Source organism: Coptis chinensis, chromosome 7 (assembly GCF_015680905.1).
Source record: "Coptis chinensis isolate HL-2020 chromosome 7, ASM1568090v1, whole genome shotgun sequence".
NCBI lineage: Eukaryota > Viridiplantae > Streptophyta > Magnoliopsida > Ranunculales > Ranunculaceae > Coptis > Coptis chinensis.
This window is the reverse complement of record NC_141462.1, coordinates 71,035,968-71,058,230: the sequence shown is the minus strand read 5'-3', so window position 1 is coordinate 71,058,230 and position 22,263 is coordinate 71,035,968. Positions and strand designations below refer to the sequence as shown.

Sequence of the window (22,263 nt, the reverse complement as noted above, 5' to 3'; positions counted from 1 at the left end):
GCGACGGCGTTTGCCACGGTCATTCACAGTGGCAAGTTCCTACGACTTGAGCTGTTGCATGGACCATCGCAGTTACCCACGGTCATTCGCTGTAGCTAACATTTTCCCGACAGGTCAAAACCCCACGGACTTGCGACAGCCGATAGCCATGGCTAAAGCCCTTTACCCACAGTTTTGGTCAGTGGCTAAAAGTTAGCTTTCTTATAGTGATTAGTCTCAGATGTGGCCTCTTGTGAATCAGATTGGAGAAAACATAAGGTAGTTGCCATGTGTTGAGTCAATATTGTTTGCTTGGCCATTTCCTGGTAGAGTTGGTATATATGTGATGGATGGTGTAGTGGAATATAAATTTGATATGGATGGTGATGTGAATGGTAATGGGCTTTGGGTGAAACCGCACTCTGACTGACCATATGGATACATGAATGGTGTTTGACTATTTGTGGTGGAACTCCATGAATTGTCGACATGATTAGAAAACTCTCAAGTGTATAGGGTACTAGGGAAGTTTGAAAATTGAGGTTCGTAATCGTAAGGATTTCCCGTAGTAGACTCGAATTCGGTATATGATGGACAATGGGATAACCAGTGATAAGGACTACCGCAAAAAGAACAAGGTTCTAGGTTTGCATTATAATTCCATGACGGTTGTGATGCATATTGATAAGACATGAATGCTCAATCAATGATGATGCACAACCAGTAGAAATTTATTTTTTTGGATTATTAAAAATATATGATTGGTCTATAATTTACTATGCCCTGTTCAAGGGAACAATTGGGCGTGAGACTAGGATGGCTCTACTACACGTTTCAGAAGAGTAGGCAGTCACTTCACCAAGTGGTGTGCTACCAAGAATCTCACTCACAATGAATCTGGGGGAGGGGAGTGAGGAAGGTAGTTGGTCCACCGGAATCTAGTAACGGATTACTCTAAATCTTCATTGATATATTTTTGTCTTTTTCTAGAGGAGCGTGACTACTTTAGGCTCTAGTTGATTGATTTTAATTAATTTTTTTTAGTCTAGGGCTTTCAAGAATCAAGCAATGTCCAATTTACCTATATTGGGTAATGACTTCCCAATGGTTGTTATGGCTCGGGTTCAGCCTTATGCGCGAATGTAAATTGTATTGTGGAAATTAAATTTCAAACAATTATGTAAGCATGCTTGAACACACAAGGTATCCTCTTACATGGGCTTCGGGGAGGTTTAGAATTTACGTCTCAAGCCTTGCTTATACGCTACTTGAGGAGAAGGCGACGTTGGTTGGCACGTGATATGAGAATAAAAGATTTTCCCTGTTTTATGTTACAATAAAAGTCCACTTTAAAAGCCCACAATTTAGGTTTTTTATAATTAAACAACTTTGCCTTCAAGGGCCCAAAACATAAAACTAAACTAATACTAAACTAATCTAATAGATTAACTAGTTTAAAAAGATTATCTAGATTAACTAGAGCTAACTTAGTTTAAAAAGATTATTTAATTAAAATATCTGAATTCCATCAGTGTCATCTGTAGAAAAGAAATTTCTCACTACAAAGACTTATAAAAAATTGAAAAAAAATATCAAATTGTCATTGTGCTACGACATATCAGTTAAAAAAAACACCATCTATTATCAAAACTTACTAACAGAAAACAACAAACAAAAATCAATTAATATATGTCTGAAATCTCTGTAAACATAGTGCACTGGATGCAGAGCATGAAGAACTTTCTTTCCATGTTCGTCAACAAAATCCAAACTCATGAAATGCAAAAATGTAGCCAAAAACAAAATAGAGGGAACAAGAACTCCATAAACAAATAACTCCTTTCCTCAAGAGTAAAGCAACTAAAACTTCAGTTATACAAGCAAGTCAGTAGTTGAATGGATAAAATATATCGATAAATTAGAAAAACTAGAGCAAGTTAACCCATCCAAAATAGAAGACCCTGATAATTGTGAATTTCTGAACAAAATCAGATGAAAACCCATACCTTGCTTGATTTAAGTGGATATTGTTGTCTGAGAGAGGCAGAGTAGGTGTGAACACATAGAAATTCCCCTATTCCTAAAAGAAAAATCGCATAGAACTCAAAAAACAAAAACTTTGTACTATGAAAAAGTTCAAAATCAATGAAAGAGACAAGAACGAACCACAATACTAACTTTGGAAGTGCTAATGAACACTGGGGAATCGAGTTCGACAAAAACTTGAATCGAGTTTTTTTTTTTCGTAGAACACTTACCTGGAACTTGGAACTGTTGGAAAAAAGGGGGAGACCGAACATGGGCTAAGTAGTATTATTTGTGGGCTCTTGGAGTGGCGTGACCGAGAAATAATTGGGTCAAAGACTGACACATAAAGTCTGGAATATGTAACTATTTTGGGGCAATGGTCACAAATAATATTCTACGCATATACCCCTTCCTAAAAAAAACATTTGTGACAGTTCAAGATCCAGCAGTCACAAAAAAAAAACTTTTAAAACAATCACAAAAACCATTTTCTATAATTTGTGACCATTTTGAACAGAACAGTCACAAATAACATTTTAAAACAGTCACAAAAACCCTTTTTTCTAGTAGTGAAGCCCAAGTAAGAAGATACCTTGTGTGTTCAAGCATGCTTACGTGATTTTTTGAAATTTACTTTCCGTACTACAATTTACATTCATGCATAAGGCTGAACCCGAGCCACATAACAACCATTGGGAAGTCATTCCCCAATGTAGGTAAATTGGACGTTACTTGATTCTTGAAAGCCCTAGACAAAAAAAATGAATTAAAATCAATCAACTAGAGCACAAAGTAGTCACGCTCCTCCAGAAAAGGACAAAAATATAGCCATGAAGATTTAACGTAATCAATTATTAGATTCCAATGGACCAACTACATTCCTCACTCCCCTCCCCCAGATTTATCGTGAGTGAGATTCTTGGCAGCACACCACTTGGTGAAGTCACTGGCTACTCTTCTGAGACGTGTAGTAGAGCCATCCTAATCTCACCCCCAATTGTTCCTCTGAACAGGGCATAGTAAAATATAGATCAAAAATAAAGTTTTCAAAACTCCATACTTGTAAAAATGAATTTCAAATTCTTAAGCATACATTACACTATTTGCGCATGTTAGGATAGTTTAAGGGTCTTGCTAAAAGTATATGATACTGCGTTCAGGCACTTCTAGTATTAGCAAGAATAAAACTTACTCACCTAGGAGAGCTCGTCGCCCTAGACAATCTTCTGTTTCTAGTCCTCCATCTCATAAGATGGCTGAGAAAGTAGTGCAAGCTGAAGATCCTCTCTCTTCTACACACCTTTGCAAGATGGGCCTCCATCTTGTATACGACTCACACCGCTCACGAGCGATTTTCGCATTCCACCGAACGTGTTCAATTTTCAACCTATCTTCCATAGGTTAGAACATGAGTTACCGTACGAGAATCTACGCCGGATACATGAAGTATGTAATACTTTTCATCATCCGAGCGTCACCGATGATCAGGTTAAGCTATGAGTGTTTCCTTTCACCCTAGCTGGTAAGAGTCACGCATGGCTTCTTTCACAAAAGGCCGACTCTTTCGATACATGGGAAAAAGTTGTGTTCTCCTTCATGAAAAAGTACTTTCTGCCGAAGAAAATAGAAGAGATAAGAAGCAAGATACAGTTCTTCAGACAGAGTTCGAGTGAGACATTTTCCGAAGCACGGGATAGATTCTCCGACCTACTCCATTCATGTCCTCACCATAAATCCACTCTAGTCCAATGTTTCTTCAAATGCCTTCTCCCATAACATAAAGTAACCCTCGATATCATGAGTAATGGTCATTTTTGGATAGAGGTGCAACTAAATCCTTAACCTTTCTTGAAAACAAAACTGAAAAGAGTACCCATTGGGGCGACATAAATAATTCCATAATAGCCCAACCCATTACATCTAAGGCTAGTGGTATTTTTAAGGTGAAATCAGATCCAGAAATCAAAACTTTAATCGAAAACCTCACAAGAAAGATAGATGCCCTCACAACCAAACAAAAAGACCAAAACCCTTGATAAACGGTAATTTCAGGTTTTTGTCCTTTAATCCGAAGTCTAAAATCCAAAGTTCGTAAATGTCCGATTAGTCAAGTTATCTTACTCAGGTGGGTTGGTAGGATAGGTCGAGTATGGGATCGTCCATACCTTAGGGCACGACAAGGTTCACAACTGGATTTACAGCTTTTAGTGAGTAGGATTTTAGGTTATTTCTCTGGTTTAGGTAAATTAACGGTAATGCAAGTAACGAAAAATTACAACGATTTATTTCTACGTAAAATAAACAGGGATAGAGATACAGGAAAAGGGTTAATCATAATCATGCAAAATCAATTTCTAAAGTTAGAGTACCATATCACTACAACTCTAATCCATTTTGAGTTCATAGACAAACCCGAAACGGCGTCGAGTATCGATCCTTAGTGAGATGCACTCATCTCTGAGCTCATCTCACTAGCATAAGGATTTGAACTAACATTCCATCTCTGGAATATCATTTTAGCTCCTGGTTTGATTCTACATCAGCTGGAGAAACCTGAGGGCTAACGGCCACCATAGGGTCTCGCGCGAGACTTGACTAGGTCTCTAGCGAGATTGTCCTGGAGTATCAGCACTCCAAACTTGGCCAGACTCAATCATTTTAGGACCGGATGTATAATCTAAACCTAATTCCTAAGTAGTGATTCTGGAACATTAAATGGCAACCTGATCCTCACATGAGCATCATTAACCCTCCCCTTGGGAGGATTTTAGCTCATGGTCCTTGGATGATTGATTAATCTTGTTGTATACAATAAATAAGTAAATGAAGAACATGAATTTAACTTGAAAAAAAAATGAATTTTATTAAAGTGAATACTTACAGTACTTGATACCACTTGAAAATGAAAAGCTACTGAAGGAAATGTAAACTACGGAAGGAAATATGCAAGAATGTAAAGTCTAAAGTCTACCACTAGCCTCCCAACAAGTATATAAGAGATATTTAGGTCTAGGTCCTAATAATAGTTGGTTTATTAGGGTTTGGTCTAGAAAAGCTTGAATATTAGGGTTTAGTCCTAGTTCTGGTTGTTGATTGTTAGTCAACTGAGTTTATCGTGGTCAATCTACTTGTATTTTTGAAATGGCAATAATACCCCTTGCGTGCAACATCACATGAATATATAAGTTAGACTTTGATACAAGAAATAAGGTCATCTTCTAGGACTTGGTCCCTACTGTTATTTGACAAATTAGAGTTTAGTCCTACTTGTCAAAAAATATTGGTTAAATTTGGCAGAAAATAATCTTGGAACGGGGGAGGCTAATGATTTGAGTTTTATCACTTCTTTGACAAACTTAAGTAACTTGGTATGGATTCAAATGATTAAACACATAGTACGAATCCTGAACCTTAATCCCAACCGGATAACCAGTCCACCTAAGAAAATAACCTTCTTTCCTAGTATACCTTATCGCCGGCAAATTATCAAGAAGCAAATTCACCTGGTTCATCTCATCAATCCTTTCCGGCAAATCATTCGCATTCAAAGGATCAGACCGACACACAAAAAGCTTGGTCTCATTCGTGTACATTTTGAACTCATAAGGCGAATTCTCAATCCTATCACCCATCAAAAGCTCACCAAGATTCTCAGCACTATCCTTAATACCATCCAAAGGCTTACACAGAGGAAGACTATAATAACTATAAGGTATTTCTATATCAATTGAAGTCAAAGAATTCACTTTCACAGATAACGAACTTATCACCCACTTCATATTTATGTAAGATAAAACAGCAAAAAATGTAAGTGACTCAGTTATACCTATTAGTGTAGAGACATGGAAAGTTATGAATGAGATTTGATGATATTACTACGTGATTGTTGAAGAAAACGCCCCTCCAAAGTCACAAACTCTTTTTTTTTTTTTTATGGAGCTGTCAGAGTTTTTTTTTTAGTCAGGATTTGTACTATGTGTTTAATCATGTAGGTTCAGGGTCCTAACTTGTTGTTCTGGTACGGATTTCGAAGGTAATGATTTCAAAGCACTAGTTTTTCAGTTCATGCCAAACGAAAGTTGAAACTGGATTTTTAATGGTTGCCAAATAGGACTAAACTCTAATTTGTCAAATAACAATAGGGACCAAGTCCTAGAAGATGACCTTATTTCTTGTATCAAAGTCTAATTTATATATTCACGTGATGTTCCACGTGAGGGGTATTATTGTCATTTCAAAAATACAAGCAGATTAACCACAGTCAGCTCATTTGACTGACATTCAACAACCAAAACTAGGACTAAACCCTAATATTCAAGCTTTTCTGAACCAAACCCTAATAAACCAACTATTATTAGGACTAAGACCTAAAAAAACCCAATATATAACCCCCTCACGTGAAGCATTTTCAATGTTTTGTCTTTTTCCAATTACTAATAATCCAGACTTTGTATTAACAAAGTTTGTTTTTTCTTGTTTTAACTTGTTTTGTTTTTTTCTTCATTTGCAAACATCAAATCATGTATTAATTCTTGTTTTGTCTTTTCTTTATTTGCAAGGTGGCGCACAAGTATCTTGCCACTTGTCAATGCATGATGACTCATTATGTCTTACGGGCGCACAGAGTGGGTCCACCTGCTGTGTCTAGTGGCGGCTCGGATTTTGATATTTTTACAACTTTCTATCTTTGCGTAGAGCTCGTCGCCCTGGTTGTTCTGGCAGTTCACTTGCTAAAATCGACGTCTAGGTTTGAAAGATGTGAGCTTCGAAAGTTTGTTGCTTCATTACATGTGGACCCGTTCTGCATTGATTTTGTCCCTTTGGAAACTTCGGCTCTAGTCAGGCTTTGTTGGGCTTCACTGGGGCTGAGTGGGAAGATTTCAAGTATGTGCAGTATTCCCGTACTTTGATGCATGTTTTATCATCATATTTATGTTAACTGTGAAAACCTGCAAAAGTACGAAAATATAATTATTTCATGATTATTAAACACATAATTAACCAAAATGCTATGTCCCTCAGGGTTTAGTATTATAGTTTTGGGTGCTTATCAACCTTCATCCTGTCATGAACGTAAATACCTCACTATGCAATTTCTGTCTAAGCTTAAATCATATAGATGCCACATGTACCCTTTGATCACAAACCTATCATCACTTCAGCCAGAAGAAGTATGTGTTTTCAATGTACCAAATGCACCGTGGAGACAACATCCAAACTTCACATGGACCAACATTTCACAAAACCAAACACCGCCAGGTTTCAACAAACCAACAAATACATTCAGACAAGGACAAGGTACCTATAACAATCAGAACATAGCATTGGTTCCATCCCAATTTAACCAGAACTATCAAAACCTACCTATCAACAATCAAAGAGACCTAGTTCCCATTACACCATTAACTAGTATTCAAACAGATAAGCCCACCGAAATAATGCTATCTGTCATATATGCAACAACAAACCCAAATCCTAGCATCCATACAACAATCTCTGAACTTGTTAGCCCAAGATAAAACCCAGAAATGTGTGTTCCTAGGTCAAGCTATTCCTAATCCTAAACCGACAAACACAGCCTTTGAACCAACAAGTGAGTGAACGAAGCTGGAGCGCTAAAAACTCTTTCTTAATCATCTCATCTACGAGGATTGACTCCTCTTTCCCGATGTATTCCTTTCCCTTTCCCATTCCATCTTTTCCTTTAAAGGGGATACATCAATAAGGTAACCGGACCTCTCCACTTGGAGGATGTGGTTGTAAGTGTCAGAGCCTTAGTCCATAGTATATCTCGCATATTCTTCGTAAAACACTTTTTACTCGTCGTTAGAGTAAGTGTGAACCTGTGGAGTGAGTATACAATTTTTCTTTTCTTTATTTTATACTTATTTTTCAAAAATATTTGTTTTTTTTGTGTTGTTAATGATAGATTCTGGATACACCAATAGTTAAGTGATTTTTCAAAATGGACAATGAATTTTACACATACATGCAATCTAGGGGAGGTTTGAGATAAGTTTTGCTTACTAAGGGTGGCCCTATATCACCGAGCTATTCGCCGGGTCAGGACATTCCATGTCTTGCACAGTAAATCCCCCAACTCGCGTAGCTGAAGCTCTGTCTGTCTAGATTGGGTTTGCCACAGAGCCGACACAAAATTTGCCTAAGATTATCTGTCATGATTTGTTTTCAAGTAGTAACATCTAGAATCACAGCTTTTGAGTACAAGTGTCTTAAAACATCTCTCCATAGTTTTCAAAACCAAATGATATAAAAATGAAAATTATACGCCAGAGTAACCAAAATGATACCGAATTAATGTATAATTTTATCTTCTTGACAAAATCTCTATATGGATAGAGATATATTTTTGAATGAGAAAACCAACTTATAAAAATAAAAAAAAAAAAAAAAAAAAACCGTCTCCAAACGAAAATTAAACAAATAGAGTAACCCAAAGTGATACTATTCTCTGATTAATTCTATCTTTTGTCTCTACCTCTCTATTTTGTCTCGAGAATATGACGTTAAAAGACTCAAAAAATTTCAAAATTTTCCTTTCTTAAAAATCTTTCCCCTCTCGTTTAAATCTTTTCCCCTTCTAAATTTCTTTCGTTTCTGAAAAACTTTTCAAAAATGTCTTCTGTAGCAAACAAAAACCCTCCACCTAGCACGACTATATGGATCAGTTTCAATGATCGTGTGCAAGCACTTCCTAGATAACTACAACTTAAGATATGGACACATATACTGAAAATCATTCCTAGTTTAGGTAAGAGTTCATACGCACGTAAGAGACGAGCTAAGAGAGAAGGCTGGTGCTTGAACTATCAAACACCAACTTGCCCCAGTCTTCAACCTCATAACAATTCTATTTATAAAGTCTACATGTGTTACCTTCCAGTGCATTACGCTCGGTCTAAAAGAGTAATCCAGCCGTCTGGTTGGGATTGACTCAAGTTTTCAAAAACTTCCAAGTCTTAGGGATATGACTTAAAACGACCCACCTTTTTAAAATTTCTATCAAACTTATTCAAAACCCAAAAAAATTAATTAAAAATTTCTTTCTGTTGTTATCTCTACATATTTCCCTACAGTTCATGTATAGTTATTTCCATCATATGTTTTTCATCTACCGTTAGATGTGAGTGTACCATATACCGTTACATTGAATTTTTTATGTTGATCGTTTTGGTACCTCACGGGTCAAGATCGGACGAGTAAAGAAGCATGGTTCGGCTCTTGAAGTTAGCAAGGCACTGAGGATAAGATCGGAATTTCCTGATTTCTTTTGGGCTTGGGCCAAAATTTCATTTTCTGTAAAGAGGCACGTGCCATCAAACTATTTAGCCCACACCACCACCCGTATTCCATCATGAAAATCCCCAACCCTAGCCGCCCACACCAGCTCGCGATCGCCCCTATCCAACTCGCGATCGTGACTTCACCTCAGCACACCTCCACCCAATTTTTTAACAGCCTGCTCCATTTTCAACCCCCATTCTAACTCAAAACCCCAATTTTATCAATCCTTACTCTAAATGGCTCGAGTTCTTAAAATTGTGCCAGAGAAATTTTTTCAAGACCTCTTCTATTCCGATCTGTTTGAAGTACACTTCAAAGCTGAGATTAGAAGAAGAAGATGAGAACCCTTGGTTTTGTTGGAAGGTGCCGCTTATTCTCCCTCTCTTACTCTTTTGTTTTATAACTGCATGCTTAGAAGGGAGGATGACCGCATCACGGTTGTAAAGGATGGCCGCTCGCTGGAGCTCACCAAGGAGGTGGTGAGTGGAGTTCTGGGGATTCCTCTGAAAGCTTCTGTTCAAACGGAACATTCCTTGGATGGTAAGACCATCGACGTGATGATGGTAGAGACACTTCTCGAGAGGGTTAAAAACCCTAAGTCTCACTACGCGTTTCAGAGTTAGCTACGAAGGAACCAGCTAGCAGTATCTCAGTTGATAGCCTACAACCTACTAGGCTCAGACAAGCCTTCGGATATAGGTAAGGCAATATTTCATCTTTTATGGATTCTTCAAGAGCAGAAGAATAGCTTCTGCATCATGTCCTTTATCTTTGACACTACAACAGAAAGGGTCTATTGCAGCGCACCCTTTTGCAACGCCCGAAAATTGTTGGTAAAAGTTATCAATTGCCACGCCTTCCAGTGTTGCTAGAGGTTTGCCTCTCTATTAGTGCTGGACTTACTTGGATTTATTGTTGCAATGCTTACGGTGCGGCAAATGGTCTAATTATTTTTTTTAGAAAAATGAATAAATATTTTATTTTAAGAAAATCAACCTTTGGCAACGCTATTGTTGTCACTACAATAGAAGTGATCAGTAGCAACGGGTTGTCCGTAGCAGCAAGTTTTTCATTTCATTAGCATAAACTTTTGTTTACCCCTGTTGGGACGACATTGGTGTCGCGCATGGGTTTTTTATGTGCCAGGAGATTCGATTTCGCAACCAAATTTTGTGGCGGGGCTTTTTTTATTATGGGCTTGAACCGAAAAAAATTAGAAAACCCAAAAACAGTTCACTCTCTCTCTCTCTCCACCAAAAAAATGGTAAAATAAGAAAACACCTAAAAATACTTTTGTCTCTCTCCAGCCACCCCATTTTCTTTTCTTTTCTTCTTCACTTAAAGTTTCGCAGGCCTCACCCACCACCACTACAAAGCTATGATAAGCTCTCTATCACTCTCCACCTCTCTCTTTATTAAAGTTTAAAGCTTTAATTTCGGTTTTTGTTTTGGGTCAGTCCTCCATCACTGGTCAAGCTTCGACTTTGGTTTTGGGTATTAATGGGTTTTGGTTCGATATGTGATTTTAGGTCTTTAACTATTGGATTTTGGGATAATTAGTTTGATAGCCAATTAGTTTTGGTTTTGGGTATTTTTCTCAGTTTTATTCCATTGATTTGAACTTTTTCTTATTGACAATATTTGTTCTAAAACATGCTTCAGGTCCTCAAATCACAATTCACGCAGCAAGGAAATGTAACCACAATCCAGGTTTGTTTTGTACAGTTTCTCCTCTTCAAAGATACATCCATATTCATAATTTTTTTGAATGATGGAAACATGAAAATAGTTATGGTGTTCAATATTAGCTTAACCATTTATTACCATAAGCCCTTTCTTCTGTTCATAATTTCATGTTACCACGCACAAACTCTTTTTGGCCATGTTGCAATGTCGCATGTTATATATAAACTTGTATACATTGATGGCCGGATTCAATATCAATAATAATTAAATTTCAAATCAAGTGTCTGTATTATGATTCACAGTGGCACTACACCAGAATTGTCAAAAAAGGACGGGGTATTAGGACGGGGGTTGGTGTCTTTAATTTAGGACGGGCTTCTTAGTCCCAATTAAGAAAAGAACCTGTCGTGTGGTTTTTCTCGAAAAATTAAGGACGTTTGTTCTTGTCGTTGATATAGGACGAACAAGTTAGTCTTAAATTTGTTAGATACCGTCGCTGTGAAAAATTCCCCTCTCCTCATCCATCGCACACTTTTCTCCAAAACAGTTATTTCCATTTCTTCCTCCCCTCCACAAATCCAAACCCTAGTCTTACTGAACCTTGCTCAACACAACAACGACCGGCTCAACATAGTTCCGTTCTTTAGCAACGAAATTCTTGCGTCAACGGAATTGAAGTACTCAACAAAGTTCCGCTCCACCAGTCCTAATTTATGTTTTTTCTCTCTTCCTCTCTCCTCCATCTCTTGGGTGAGTGGGCTGCGTCTCCTTACCCTTTAGACTCCAAGGTATGGGTTTTCATTTTTCTCTTTAGAACTTTCTGTTTGGTTTTTCATTAATCAAACAGAAAATGATATGTTGGATTTGGGGGTTAGGGTTTACCAACTGTGGGTTTGTGAGACGTTCTAAGAAAATGAATTTCTTGTTGGTTTAGTTCAGATTTGGCATGAAAACCCTGGAATTGTCAATCGATTGCTTGAAAACCCTTTCATGTTTATAAGTTTTAACAATTAATTCACTGTTTGAGGAGTAAGAAGAAGTCATCAATTGTAATAGTTAATTCCAATTTTACAAGCTTGTGAAGTGATTAAGAAATTTGTGTATATAAAACTATATTTATACAAAGGTCATTCATTTTTCTACTTTTCATTTCTTGATTACATTATGGGTCATAGTTGGTGATAGTAATATATTGAGGTTTCTATCTTTAGTAATTGAACTCCAAAAGGTGGTTAAAGCAATGTTGTCTTCCTTCAGTTCATGGAACAATTTATATGTGCGTGTTAGTGTGAACTACTTCCACTTTAGATTTAAAGTTGTCATCTCAATTTGTTTTGTCCATTCATTTTATCAATTTCCATTGATTGGAGTTTGAGTAAATTTATGATTTTTCATTAATGGTTTATTCAGTTATCTTTCTCTATTATCCATTTTGTCATTGTATATGTAAGGGACTCTTTGTTCAACCATTGTACTACCGAGTATGTTTATTCAATTATATCGAGATGTCTTGTGAAATATGTCTTGAGCTAAACTTCGGTTATACATATTTACACCATTTAAGTTAGAATGAGGCATGCATAGTTAGAACGAAAAATTTTGATGTGAGCTTGTGTCACTTAAATTGACACCGAATAATCCGTTAAATGTTGTACACAATTGATGTGTAGTTAATTATTTAATCTTGGGTTTGTGATTGTTTAGTTTATAGTTTCAATCTAAGCAAGTTTTCCAATTAATAGCCTTGTAATTTTTATTATTATTATTATTATTTTGTGTATGTAGTTTCCATTTGATCTCAATATTTTGAATTTAATTCATGGCAATGGCGCTCATTAGCGAACGGATTAATTTTGATATGGTAAATGCTAAATTTCAACTTATAGAGTACTTTTCTGATATCAAGCATATGATAATATAATATTGATTTTTTTTTTTTACCATTCTCTTACCAGATATATTCGAATGTCAAAAATAATAAGTATTGTTTTTTTTTTCTTCTTTAAATAAAAGACTTTGATTGGTAAAATTGACTTTATTTGGCTGCTTATGTTGATACAGTACAATGGCGTCTCACATTGTTGGTTATCCTCGTATGGGGCCAAAGAGAGAACTCAAGTTTGCTTTGGAATCTTTCTGGGATAAGAAGAGTAGTCTTTGAGGATTTGCGGATGGTTGCTTTGCAAATCTCGTGTCTTCCATCTGAAACAGATGTCCAGTCTTTGGGATTAAGTATATTCCAAGCAACACCTTCTCATACTATGACCAGGTCCTTGATACAACTGCAATGGTTGGAGCTGTTCCATCTAGATATAACTGGGACCGGTGGAGAAATCGGTTTGGACACTTACTTCTCCATGGCAAGAGGAAATGCTTCCGTGTCTGCTATGGAAATGACCAAGTGGTTTGACACCAACTAGTAAGTGATCAATCCATCACTTAAAATTTTCTGAAAATGTCATTGATTAGCAGGAGTGAGTAATAACCTGTTTGTTTGATCACTATTACAGCCATTTCATTGTCCCAGAGTTGGGACCGAGACCAAATTCTCTTACGCCGCACAAAGCGGTGGACCGAAAGTACAAGGAGGCCAGCGGCGGTATATATGCTGAATGCTATTTGATTTTTATTAATAATCATGTTTCTTATTTATATGTAATTTCCCTAATAAGACATACAACTACTAATAGTTAGCTAATTATCAAATGTAACCATATTTTTAGCCCTTGTCAATGTCTATCTGTTGCACGTTTATGTCTAGTTTACACATAATGGAGTAAAACCATGGTCTGAATTTTTGTTCTGTTTGATAAATGTATTAGCTGATACCTATTTGAGCTGAGATGACCTATCGAAATGTTTGTGCAGAAGCCATTTGGTAGTCCTACTTCTACACGACTTGCTAAGATGACTAGATTTTATCCTTGATAAAAGTGTCACATCTAAGTCCCCAACTCTAAGTTATTCAGATATGATCTTGTTATGCATGATTACATCAATTTAAACTAAAAATTCAAGTATTTCCGCTACTATATCTGACATGATATAAGTGCTAACTTCGGAAATATTGAGGTCCCATTGTGTTGCTTCTAGGAAAATTAAACAAACAACTCGGGATAACTGAAGAGAGAGGACTTTTCATACATTATGGAGTTGTATTGGTCAACTTATTTGTTTCAGATAACTCGATCTTGTCGTTTCTCTTTTGCAGCTCGGAATTGATACAGTTCCAGTCCTTGTAGGCCCTGTCTCCTACTTGTTGCTTTCAAAACCTGCAAAGGGTGTGGAGAAATCCTTTTCTCTTCTATCTCTTATTGGAAAGATCCTTCCCATCTATACAAGTAAGTTTGGAGAGTATGGTACCAGTTTATTTGTAGTCTGTATTTTTGATTTCCTGTACTTAACAATGAGTATCTGTTGAACCTCTGCAGGGAAGTTGTGGCTGGCTGAACCGGCTGTCTGGGTGCTTCTTGGATTCAGTTTGATGAGCCCACCCTCGTCAAGGACCTTGAACCCCACCAATTACAAGCATTTACAAGCACCTCTACGCAGAGAGCTAGAGTCATCCCTACCGGGTCTTAACGTATTGATTGAAACTTATTTTGTCGACATTCCAAATTTGAGACATATAAGACTCTCAACGCTTTGAAGGGTGTTACTTGGTTTTGGCTTTGACTTTATTCGAGGTTCAAAGACCCTTGATTTGATCAAAAGGTGGATTCCCATCGGGGAAATATCTTTTGCTGGTTTGGTAGATGGGAGGAATATCCGGGCAAATGATCTTGTCTTCTTCTCTCGATTACTCTGCTGCTCTTGAGGGCATTGTTGGAAAAGGTACCCTTCTAAACTTTTTTTTTTTTTCATGCATAGATATTTAGACCAGCATTTTACTATGCATTCTTTTAGAAATTTCTAATCAAGTTGTTTGCCCTTTCCTTGCGACAAGCTTGTTGTTTCTACCTCCACATCGCTTCTCCCAATCGCCGATCTTGTCAATGAAACTAAGCTAGACGATGAAATCAAGTCATGGTTGGCATTTTGCTGCCGCGTAAGGTTGTTGAAGTAAACGCCTTGGCAAAGGCTTTGGGCCGGAAGGATGAGGTACCTTTACCTATTTTTATCTCTGCAGGTAATGTCAAATTTGCTATACTATTATGGTATGTGTGGTGTTCTTACTATATAATAAGGAGTTCTTACTTCAGCGTTACTTTAGCAAGGTATATAGCATCTACTTTGGACTATTTATGTATTAGTTTTCTAATTTTCTCATGTCCAGTGGCCTAACAGTGAAGTGATGGTTTTATCTATGTTCTTGCAGGAAGTTCGTGGTTGTCCCCAAGTACCTGAGTCAGATATAGTGCAAGCATGTAGAAGTAGCATACACACCTAGTATATTCCATTTAACTCTTTTAACATGGATATATGAATGAGACTATGGAGTCTGTCATTGTCTAGCTAGCCTAGTAGGAAAGAATACTTTGATTTATTCATCAGCTCATTCTACAATTAATTCTCTCTCCCCTCCTAAATTCTAAAGTCAGACAAGTCAATTCCATGTAAACTTATCGACATATAGAATATGAATATGAAGTTATATGATTCAAAGTCCATGTATGAAAAAAAAGGGTAGTCTCTTTTTTTTTTTCGCTAAGTTTATGACAATGGGTTTGGTGAGAAAATAGGATTTGATTATTGTGCGAGGTAAGTTTGAGTGCATTTGCTTTGTTGTTTTCTCGAAATGGGTGCAAGATAATCGGACTCAAGTTGATAACATTGCCGAGTTAGAACGAAGGTGATTATTGGTTACTAATAATTTGATTGTATACCAACAAATTAGTGATTTTGTAAATAAATAGATAAAGATTGGATCTTTTATTGTCGAAAATAATTTAATCGTGACTTGAAAGCGGGGCTAGAGGATCTTTGGTTATCTTTGTTGGAGCCGAGTTTTAGAACTTCTTTGTCATAGGGATAAGGTACATATTTTTATGTCCATGTCTATTACTTGGTAAGCATGGGATGGAACATTAGCATTGGAGTTAGTTCAATCAAATTCTACATTTTGATCACCAAGATAACTGAGAATACCAAAATATGCTAGTATTCTTTTCAACAAATTATTATTCAGGTATGCATGGAAGAATGAAAAATATTGGCTCTGACTCTTTTCGATGAATAAAATGCAACAGCATTCACAACATGGTGACGACTTCATATTTGACTTTTGAGAATTCTTGAAAGTGTATCTGTAAAATTTGTGTATTACTTGGGTTGGGATTTGATGCAAAAGCATGTAATTGTTGCTTGACTTAGATACTGATTAGAATTTTTGAGGTTTTGGGATTTGTTTTATCATTTTGTTTTTTTCTATCTGCACCTGCTGAGTAAATTATGTTGATACTCACCTTATGATTATGACTGTTGGTTGTTCATCTAGTTACGGACATTTTTTATTCGCAATGGCTTGTCAGTTCTCTTCAAAGAAGGTCCAGCAGCATACAAAGCCTACTATTTAAGGTAAGTTTAATTACATGAATGTTCTAATAGGACGAATTTGGTACTTTTAAAATAGTTTCAAAGGATAGAAGGAATAGCCGAAGGATAAAGGTTAGGACAAAGGATATTCCGCTCCTGTTAAACAGTAGCAAGGGATAGAAGGAATAGCCGAAGGCAGGACTTCCTGACTCCTAAATCATAGGTAGGGGGTTAAAAATCTCATTATCGGTTGGTTGATACCTTTACATCTTACTCTGCCATCTGTTGGAACTGCTTTTTGTAGTTGAGCTTGTTTGCTTGATTTACTTGATGTTTAGCCTTGCTTATTTTATTGTTTCATTGGTGATAACTTTATGACACGAGGTTTTTTAATGGTTTGGCATTTACATGTACAATTTAGTTCAAAATCTATTAGTTTTTTACTATTTTTGTCTTCTTATTTGATCTGTACCTTCATGAATGTGATCGAGTTATAACTTTGATAAGTTCTTTTGGCCATGGGCACCAATTTACGCATATAGGAGGTGCATAGTTTCACATGCATTGCCAACTTGAGTGTATATTAGGTTTATTAATGTTTCTAATAAATTTACTTACGTGATTTTTTTTAAATTTGTTGTGCCGATTGGTTGATTGGTGCCGTAGTAGTAGAATCAAGAAGAAGCTCCGAGTGGATCTTTGCTCAAATTAGCATGTTATAGACATTATTTGTGGAATTTTAGTTTTGAATAATTCGTCTAAATTTAGTTGAACGTTGTTAAGATTATGTGAGACGATGTTTTTTCGCAAAAAATAGTTATGTGAATTCTTTAAGATCTTTTGTATTGAATGATTTAGTAATGAAATTCATTTTGTTATGATTTGTGGTGAATTGTTATAGGATTACTGTGTTCTATAAAAAATGTTTTGGGCAGGATTATGTAAATGGAAATGTACAGGTATATGTATGAATTGCACCATTTGCAATGCTAAATGCGTCTCAAATAAAGCACAGGAGTTTATATCATTCGCAACAATTTTGGTGTAGCTAAAAGCTTTGATTCTACAGTAACGTAGACATCTTTTGCCACGCTTGGTGTGTGGCTAAATTTTTGGACGTCTTTTGCCACGCCAAATGTTCAAATTTTAAATATTTAAATTTCCGCACTATGTAGGCAAATATTTAAACTTTCCGCGAATCGAAATAGTGTTGCAAAAGGTTGCCTTTTTTATGGCGCTAGTTATTGTGTAGCTAAAGGTATCACTTTTGCAACGCCATTCTAGTTGTTACAAGCTCTCTTTTGTGGCGCCATGCGCAAAAATAGCTTGAAAAAATTTGCAATTAATTTAATTTTAATAAATGAAGTAGCAACGGAATTAGTGTATTAGCAAAGACTCAAAGCGCCGCAACAAACTAGGAACATTTGCCACGCCACCTTTGGCGTTGCATTTGAGTATTTGAGACGCACTTTTTAGCCACGCCTTTGCAACGCCATCTGGTGCGTTGCGACAGATCTTTTGCCACGCTCAAAGGCACCTTTAGCGATGGAGTATGGCGCTGCTAAAACCATGCTCTGTTGTAGTGTGAGCAACTCTGCAAACCGAAGAAGTCAACTGCCCCTTTACTAGGGCTGGCAATGGGTTGGATCGGTCTAGATATATGCAAATGCAAAAACGATCCGCTTTTCAACAATACAGACCCAAGACTGGACCCGACCTGAATGGATATTTGAGTTAGAGAACCATAACCAAACCGAAAACTTTTTTTTGATTCCGGATTCGATCCGTTCCGAACCAATAAGCTCAATTTCAACCCGGTGAACCGAGTTTTTTATAATTGGATCCTAATTTTCGTTATATAAATATTAAATAATTTTTTTTTTTTTGCTAAACACAAAAACAAGGTACACAAATAAAAAAGGCATAATGAATGATTTGAAATCCAAATTTGTAAGAGAGGATTTTCCTTTAGATAGAAACCATCTTTTTATTATGTAAAAAAATATCGTAATATTACATATGTATTTTGCATATCTTATTTTGGAGCTTTAAATATTGCAATGTTGCATAAGGTAATAGAAATATATGGTGTAGGAAAATTAGGAAGAATAAGACTAAAAATTTTAATCGGATCAGGCCCATAACGGTTCGGTACATACTTAATCCATAACCAATCCAATAAGAGTCCGGTTTTTATTTTAAAGACCCAGAACTGGTCCAATATGATAACTACCTATCCCAAACCCGCTTTTATTGGTTTGGACCACTATACCAAAACAGGATATTCGTAACGGTCAAAAACCGTTACTAAAAATATTTGTAACGGTTTTTTTGCGTCACAGTTTTGGCGTTTCTAATTTGTTATTAATATTCGTAACGGTTTAAAACCGTTACAAAATTATTTATTGTAACGGTTTTTTCCGTAACTAAAAATATTTGCTAACAGTTTTCTTTGCTTAATTGTGTTACTCTTTTCTAACAATAGTAACGGTTTTATAAAGTTAGTAACGTTTTTTTACCGTTACTCTTTTCTAACAACAGTAACAGTTTTATAAAATTAGTAATGCTTTTTTGTGTTACTGATTTATAGAATTTGTAACATTTTTGTAACGGTTTTGTTGCTTCGTAAGTGTTACTTATTACAAAGCTTAGTTACAGTTTTTCACCGTTACAAAACTATTTCATATATAAAAAAAATAATTTCCCCCCAAAAAAGGTAAAACCACCATTTTTGGGAGACTACTAAACCTGGATAAAGATGCCCCCACTTATTAGGTATTCTATAATCGTCTATAACATAAACAAAAAAATACATCCAATCACATAATCTTTTATTAAAAAAACATCACCAAAACGCGTCTTTTCATAAATAGGACTGCGCCACGAATGAAATACACATTGTTTTCCAAATCAATGGGACTTGTCCTTAAACTCAAGCTCTCCGTCATTTGTACAAAACTCCCACCTTCAATAGTTGCAAGCATCGGGGATGACTTTGGGATGGTATCATCGAGAAAAGTCCCTTTCATCGTTATACAACAATAGAAATAAATAAAAGAGAGTTAGGCAAAGAGGAAAACAAATATGTATAGATATATACTTATATCTTATTCTTAAGTAGTAGCTCCTTATACTCAAACTATATAATTCAAAAAAGATAGTATGGTAGCGACTAGTAGCAATAGAAGCATAGTATAGACCACGAAAAGTTTATGTACCCCCAAAACCCTATAACTTTGTCAGACACCTTGACGAAAGACATAAAAATTTCAGCAGAATCTCCTCTGTATTTTCAACATTTCATAGACATAAATTCTATCATAACCTGAAAATCAAATAATATACTTTCATAACATATATTAAAACCTCAGACCTCGGTCATAAACCAAACTACTCAAATATATATTGATTCGTAGAACCAGCTACTTAACCATCTCGACCAATGCCAGTTAAGTCAAATAGCCAATCCTCGAATCAAAATGACACTATAAATTATATACCAAAATATCAGTGTTATACACCTCTATTAGTTCCAACCATAGATACACCATACATTCACACTACACCTCTATCAGTGTTATATACCAAAATGACACTTTGAATATATATACACCATACATTCACACTACTCATATGTAAGGACTCATCTTCCAAAACAAAACTCATGAATATTCCAGCATCTGCATACACTTGTGACATATGAAGCGAAAAAACCACACGAAGACCTTACCTTTCATTAACTGCTAGGCCTCCTGTTGCTGCTCTCCATCTACGTTCTAATCCATCTAGAATCATTTTATCACTGTTTCCGCGTCAAGTCTGCAACCATGTTAATCAAAGGTCAACAAGAAAAATCTATTAGGAATACACACTAAAACTAACAACAAAATTCTAAAATCCACCGTTTTCATACCTTTTCCCCTCAAACCAAGAGATTGAAACAAGATCTGCGAAGGGTGAAAAAATAGTAAAAATTAAAACTTTTGAACAACAACATAATTTTTATGAAACAATTTAAAATATTCAGCGAATATTAAGAGATAACCAACACACTTGTGTTCAAATACCCGTTAGCAAAATTAATTGACCCAATCAGAAATGTTGAGCGTACCATTGACAAAGCCCTACCTCGTTCTAAAACAAAAATTTGAAATCCAATTAAACCCAACACCAATAATGACAACAAGTAAAGAAAAGATTTGAAATATCTTTACTAATAACTAAAAAACCAAAGAGGAAGAAGCAAAAATAAAAATCTAAATTTTCCAAACCCTAAAAAGAAAGGAGAAAGAAGAAGACAAAAACTTACCTTCAATTCTTTTTAGATCGTAGTCTAGGTTTGAGGTATCCACATCTCGCCCCTCCGAAAGAAAGTGAGAAAGTGAGAGAGATGAGTCACGACATCCTTTGGTTTTGGACTGTCTTTTATTTTTTCTGATTTGTTTTTTTTCTAACGGTATCAATGTGTTAGCTCACCTTGACAAATTAATTTCGATAATTATCCGAAATTAAGTAATGGAAAAATTTACATAGTTACGCTTTCTAAACGTTAATAAGTGTGTCACGGTGAAAAAATGTTAATAAGTGAAAAAACCAAATATATATGGTGCAATATAAGAACTAACAAAGGTTTATAAGAAGAAAACCAAACAGATTATAAATGGTAACTGGACTCCATAATGAGAATGTCCATAGCAGATACCCACTCTTATCTATTTTCAACACCAATCTCCTGCATATGCACAAAATGATTCTAGGTTTAGCCTAGAGTTGGTATAGATTTTCACAATACATACCTTTGGACAGCGAGTGATGCGTAATTGTTTAATAGCGCATGAGAAACTATTTGACGACGGTATAGCGTCTTGAGGAAAGAGATTTCTGCAGTCACATGAATCTTCCTTGGTACAGCACTTGAGTGATTCAATATGTGTCTACAAAACATGACAGACCAAAAAATTTAATGTATGATATTTTACTTTATTCTAAGGACGCATGTGTGTGTCTGAGAAAGGACTTCCCTAAACTAGACTACTAGAGAAATACTATACGTCCAATACTTACCTCATTTCCTCCTATAATTGATCAATATTTTATTGCAGAATTATGCCAACACTGGTTGCAGCGGTAATTCTTTATGAGTTCAGCAAGAGTGAACTTCTTAATGCAATCCTCAACAGAAGATCCCGTTAACTGAAGTTAAAAGGAAAATCAAAAGTGAAATAAATGTCAGATACGAAAATTACCATGAAAGCAATAGAAGTCTAATTGGAACATAAAACATACTGAAGCACTAATGACCAAATCCTGAAATCACATACAAGGGAATCACTACCATCTAACAATGGGGACAAAGGCAAGCTGTGAAAAACTCAGAACCCATTGAGAGCTGCAGACGCACAAATAGAAAAGATAAGACAGCAGCAGATGAACAAAGAGGCAATAAAATACGTACTCATATGCTTTCATAATGGGTTGACTATTCAATGCTACCACACCTTGGTGAATGGTGAATATTTGGACCAAGCATCAACTTAATTGGACGATTTGAAGTACTGGATCAAAATCTTTATTAAAGGACAATGGCTTTCTTTTCCTGCCCATCTAAAAGACTTCCACATATTGAGCGATGAGGATTACTTAAAGTAAATTTTCGGTTTAGAGTTCTCAACGGTTATGGACTTATTATATGAATGTGCCTTTTCACAGTTCAGACTTCAGACATCTCCAAGTACCCCAGGTTTTAAACACACAACAATAGTTTGTAGGGTGCACAGAACTGTATAGGCC

At 36.0% G+C, this 22,263-nt stretch overlaps 1 long non-coding RNA gene and 2 pseudogenes across 2 annotated transcripts; 1 reads left to right on the top strand and 2 right to left on the bottom strand.

The window, feature by feature from the left end:
* Window positions 1-5,363: 5,363 nt before the first annotated feature.
* Window positions 5,364-5,786, bottom strand: LOC147488677 (transmembrane 9 superfamily member 11 pseudogene; annotated as a pseudogene).
* Window positions 5,787-10,120: 4,334 nt separating this feature from the next.
* LOC147488676 (5-methyltetrahydropteroyltriglutamate--homocysteine methyltransferase-like) lies at window positions 10,121-15,603 on the top strand (annotated as a pseudogene). Its single transcript, XR_015201141.1, has 7 exons — window positions 10,121-11,022; window positions 13,060-13,417; window positions 13,509-13,605; window positions 14,210-14,343; window positions 14,430-14,831; window positions 14,939-15,215; window positions 15,317-15,603. The product of XR_015201141.1 is annotated as a 5-methyltetrahydropteroyltriglutamate--homocysteine methyltransferase-like (transcript).
* A 5,293-nt stretch (window positions 15,604-20,896) lies between these two features.
* On the bottom strand, window positions 20,897-21,666 carry LOC147488675 (uncharacterized). Its single transcript, XR_015202994.1, has 2 exons — window positions 21,538-21,666; window positions 20,897-21,407 (listed from the first exon to the last, which is right to left on the bottom strand). It is a non-coding gene; the product is annotated as an uncharacterized LOC147488675 (long non-coding RNA).
* Window positions 21,667-22,263: the final 597 nt, after the last annotated feature.